The sequence below is a fragment of the Podarcis melisellensis genome, assembly GCF_964234715.1.
Source record: "Podarcis melisellensis genome assembly, chromosome: 2".
Lineage (NCBI taxonomy): Eukaryota > Metazoa > Chordata > Lepidosauria > Squamata > Lacertidae > Podarcis > Podarcis melisellensis.
Window position 1 is genome coordinate 97154296 of NC_138529.1, and position 5824 is coordinate 97160119.

The following is a 5824-nucleotide window of genomic DNA, read 5'->3' on the forward strand; positions in this document are numbered from 1 at the left end:
ATTAGCTTCTTGGGTGAGTTGCAAAGGCTCATTCATCTTAAGTGTATCAACTTGCTGGCTCCTTTGTCAGATAGAATAATGACAGACATTATAAAGAACACAACCTGTCAAGAAGGAATATATTTGCTCGTAAGCCAGACTGCATAAATATACACATCCTCAATTTTACTGGGATGGAGAAGGTGCTAAGGGAGGGACAAAAAGGCTCTTCCTGTCGGGAGAGAGGAAGAAAAATGTGTGCCCATGATCCATGTATAACATTTGGCAATGAGGCATGGAGCCATTGTAATAAAAATAAAAGATCAGCTGACTGATGAAGGAATTGCATCTGTTTGGGGGGTGGGGCCCACAAATGTAAATGGCTTAGGTAGAGATGGGTGAATCTATCAATTATAGTTTCTCTCAGTTTCTCTTTTTTATATAAAAAAAACAATTTTAAGTTCAACTCTCCACATTTTCATATCAGTTTGTTACTTTTTTAAAAAAAGTCCCTGTGAAAATTTGTCAGCATTTTAGTACAAATTTCTCCTAAAAGATACATGTCCGTATGGAATCATCCTGTGTGTAAACCCGCAATCTTATACGTCAAAAAGGTGTTTGCAAATAAAATAAATGAATGGGGACAGTTCTGGGGGAAACCTGGAAATGCATGTGTGGGTCACGTACATAGACTATAAGACAAAAGAAAAAGAAACTTCTATGAAAAGACCACTAGTACAGTACTTGTGTTTGCATGAGAGTAGGCGGCACTGAGGGACGTGGGTGGTGCTGTGGGTTAAACCACAGAGCCTAGGACTTGCCGATCAGAGGGTTGGCGGTTCGAATCCCCGCGACGGGGTGAGCTCCTGTTGCTCGGTCCCTGCTCCTGCCAACCTAGCAGTTCGAAAGCACATCAAAGTGCAAGTAGATAAATAGGTACTGCTCTGGCGGGAAGGTAAATGGCGTTTCCGTGTGCTGCTCTGGTTTGCCAGAAGTGGCTTAATCATGCTGGCCACATGACCCAGAAGCTGTACGCCAGCTCCCTCAGCCAATAAAGCGAGATGAGCGCCGCAACCCCAGAGTCGGCCACGACTGGACCTAATGGTCAGGGTTCCCTTTACCTTTACCTAGGTGGCACTGAACATGCATCGCATCAGGCCTTGGGCTGCATTTTGTTTGTGCTTATTTGCCACTTAGGAGACATTTTGGCACTTGCTAGAATTGTCCACTTTTTCATTCCTCATGCCAGAGAGGTAAGGATTTAAGAGGCTGTTAGTGTGAAGATGAGTTCAACTTTGTACGCTCTGCTTTTATGACACTCCGTGTGAGAATTTCTCTTACCTCAGCCCTGTATTAATGATGCTGGATTGTGGTGCTGAATATACTTTACACATCATTATTCTTGCAGCGGGCAAGCAGGCCTGAGTAGCTTTGAGCAAAGCATATTTCGGACCCCAGTGCAAACTGTTACCCTGTGGCCTTAGTTCAAAGCTCTCTGCATAGTGCTCTCAGCAGCAGAAGAAAAAAGGCTTAATCCCTTAACAAACCTTAATACATGCTGAAGTACAACCCAGGACAACATTATTGGCATTCTAATCGTTGTTAGAAATGATGGCACATCCCATTTTGACACTCTGTTTTGAAGAATGGGGGAGAACTTTGAATGCCCATGTTTCTTATTATCAAGAATGAAAATAGTAAGAAGAAGAAGTAACCTGAGAAGTCGAAAACAGAATGTCACTGTCATATGCTGCATCGAAGTCTGCAAGCTTGCTTCATTATATATTGTAGTTGGGAAACAAAAGCTTTTTGGTTTTGAACCAAATCAATTGCCCCAAATAAGCTTCTACTTATCTTTGTTCAATTTTTCCATTTCACTCTATGGTAGCGCTGCCATACGTCCAGACATTACCGGGATTTCCAAGGCGGAATTAATGTCCGGGGGGAATTTCCAAAAGGTGGTGCTTTGTCCTGGATCTTAGACAACTCATTCAAAAGATTGTGAGGTTTTTTTGGCGTTTTTGTAAACAAAAACAAACAAACAAAAAACCTCAACAACTTTAGGGTTTGCTCAACAACTTTCAAGGTGTCCTGGTTTTCACTTTTTGAAATATGGCAACCCCACTGTATGGTTTAGAGCATGGGTAGGCAAACTAAGGCCTGGGGGCTGGATGCGGCCCAATCACCTTCTAAATCAGGCCCATGGATGGTCTGGGAATCAGCATGTTTTTACATGAGTAGAATGTGTCTTTTTATTTAAAATGCATCTCTGGGTTACTTGTGGGGACTGCCTAGGGCATAGGAATTCGTTCATTATTATTTTTTCAAAATATAGTCCGGCCCCCCACAAGGTCTGAGGGACAGTGGACCAGCCCCCTACTGAAAAAGTTTGCTGACCCCTGGTTTAGAGAGTTATAGATGTTCAATGGAAAGAAAGCAGAGGGTAAAGAATGAGCTGTGAGTGGAGGAAGGCTCTTTCCCATCTTTTGGATTCTGCGGGAAACTTAACAAACAGAGCTGTTCCACCAGGCCTTTGGCCAAGGCACAGTCTGACCCCCTCCTTTGGCAATCTTCACAGAACTCTAGCCCAATGGTTGCCATTAATTTGATTTTGAATTGATTTTAAAATGAATTGATTTTAGACCGTTGTGTTACTTTTATTGTTGTTAGCTGCTCTGAGCCCAGGTTCGGCTGGGGAGGGCGGGATATAAATAAATTATTATTATTATTATTATTATTATTATTATTATTATTATTAGTGCCTGCAAAACCGTTTTCAGTTTTTCAGATAACCTTCTCTGGGCCACATGCCAATGGTGGGCAGGGCTGGAGAGAAAGTGGGTGGAGCAACAGATGTAAATTTTGTTTTTATACAGAAGGCTACTTTCTAACACACACACACACACACACACACTTCTCTATCATCTGTCCAGACAAGCAAGAAGCACAAAGTTCAACAGCACCTTTCAGAAAGACAAACATACTCAGGGAGAGTGTGCAGCAAGGCTGGGGAAAGGTGTGAACTGGGGAAAGTCAGTGTGGCTGGGGGCGTAGCCTTCAGGGCCAGAGAAAGAAGTCTAACAGACCACATGTGGCCCCCGAGGCTGAGAGACTATCCACCCTGTTCCAGACCATACCTGCAGGTAGAATAGTCAGATGAGAAAAATCCGCGTTCCTTCCCACATCTGCAATTATTTGCATAAACATTTGTATATGTTCCTCTGGCTTTCCATTCTGTCATATACTCTGCTATGGGCAATTGTTCCCGTATCCCTCAATATTTGGAATCAGACTGTTCGGCAGTCCAGAGGACTGCAGTTCGACCGAGAGGGAGCTTGTATGAGGTTCCAGCTGCAATCCAGGTCACAAAGTTTTATTTCGCTTCCCAATTTGCTTCTAATGCTGTTTGGGATGTTCCGGGCAAAAGGATCTGGCCCGCCAAAAAGAGGCTTATGTTGAAAGAAGAGTAAGACTGTACTGGTGTGTGCTTTTGTTTGCTTGCTAATCAGTTTTTTTGGTCTCCATCCAGCCACAGGAATGCACCCAGTTGAAAAGAGGAACCTCTGTTGTTTTGAAAACTAGATATGGTGGCTGCCTACATTATCTCAACAGGAAGGCTTTGTTTAAATATCCTGTTCCTTAAGTTATCAGCTGTCCTCATAAGCGTAGCTAGCATTTCAGTCAAGTTTGTCCTAGTGCTGCAGCACATGGGTATAGGAGGGGGCAGGGAAATGTGTGGATCTGAAGATTTAGGTGCTGCTTCTTCAGAAGCTGCTCAAGAAAAGAGTAGATGCCAGTATGTTTGGGGTCAGTTAACTGCAGCATTTACACAAATAACAGCATGGATTGGTGACTGAGATCTGTTGTTCTGGTTAGCTGGAAAATACATCTTGCATAAAATGTGAAATCCCACCATAATGTACAACATGTGCTAGGAAGGGAGTCCCATTTAACTCAATGGGACTGACTTCCTGGTATGTGATGGATGCTAAGAACTTTTCTCTTTTTTATGTAAGCATACCCAATGCATGTACTTCATTGTGTGCACTTGTTTTTCTTGTTTTGTTTTCAATCTGTTGGGCTTTTAAATATGTTGATAATGTCATGATGTCTCTTTTCAAAGTCTATGGTTATTTTTAAATAATATTTTATGCCATTTTATGAAAACCACTTAGGAAGTGATTTTAAAAAAAGTAAAAAGTGACATATAAATCTTAATTAATAAACAGGATCGCAGCTTAAAGCTTTCACCAGGCTAAAACGTATATCCCAATTAATAAAGGGAGATGACAACAGTTTGTCAGCCAGCACTGAGGGGTCTTCAAGAATTGTACTGTATAGGTTACATAAATATATTTGGTCCTTTATTAGCTTATGTTGCCAGTTGTAGAGTGAGGGGCTACCTGGCCATCTTCTGTGCAGTTTTAATCTCTGCTAATTGGCAGGTGAAGCTTCTTGCAGCATTGGGATAAACATTAACACATCCTAACATCAGCAGACTGAGCTTCTGTTCCAAATACAGGCGCAGGCACTGACACAAAACTTTATACCCTTTACTTTTTCCCTCATCAAATGGTAAGAATAAATGTCAGTGGTTGCATGCAAAGCTAGCAAATGATTGCCTTTCAGGTTTGATAAGTCTGTTCATCTTTTGCCGGTGGGCGGTGTTAGGAGATCCAGGGTGTGAATCCTGTCTGAAGTCTGAACGTGGGCTACGGTGACCCCTCGGGGTGTCTCTATTTGATGTAAGTCATAGGGCGCCCCCATTGGCGGTTTACCCTTAAGTGGACTCTCTGCAGACGGGCAGGAGTCAAGATATAGCCTGGCTTCACCCCGATGCCTAAGCCAAACCACTCACATCTGTATCCAATAAAGCCTATTTGAACCCATAAACTAAAATACGACATGTCCGTGTGCTTTATTGTTCTCCTGGGAATTTTGTTGCTTAGGTGCCTTGGCACGCAACTATTGTCCTTCCAAGAAGAACCTCAGGCAATAAAAACTGAAGGTTCAGTTTAGAAATCAGTGTCAAAATGCCTTTTAATGTGTCTGATTCTCTCACAGTACTAATGAAGTTACTTAAAGGTCCTTTTTTTACTCTGATGTTATTGAAATTTGATTAAAATAACCATAGTTTTTGCTAATTAATGTGTAGACTATGTCTTCACTTTTTTAAAAAGCCCCCTTCTGGGGAAGAAACTCCTGCTGGTTCCTGTGGATTTTGGGATCATGTGGAGTTTGCATTTTGATGTTAACATTCTTCAAAGGATTCCTCTGCGAGTGTTTCTCAGAGAAGGAAGCACACTGTGTCAAAACAGGTTCACTTTCTTTCTTTAAAATGTTCAGGTAGTTCTGCCAGATAAAGCAGCAAATGTTCATCTTGGCAATGTTCATCTGGTATCCATCAGCTGCAAGCAAAGTAAATTTTGCCTGAGGTTTGGAGCTCCTGGATTTTAATTCTCTGCAAAGGACCATCCACGTTCTCTACCCCAAAATTCCCTTGACTGAATCCCTAATGTCCCTTGTTTCGCTCTCGTAGATTTGAGCCTGACTTAGGGTCTAACTCACATGTTATATGTCAGGGAAGCCGAACTATCAGCTTGCTGTCCTCATCAATCTCCACAAGCATTTTGGGGGGTGAGATGCCCTTTAATTTTGGCTGTGGCAGCAAATAAATGTACACATATTACATTGATGTATAAGTTTCAGTACCCAATTCTGCAAAGTGGTCTCTTTATTTCCCCCTGGGGTTAGGTGAGAAAAAGAAAAAACTCAGACAATTTTATCAGAAAAATGTCTTCTTGGGCTCAGCTTCGCTGGAAACCTTTATAATAATAAAATTCAG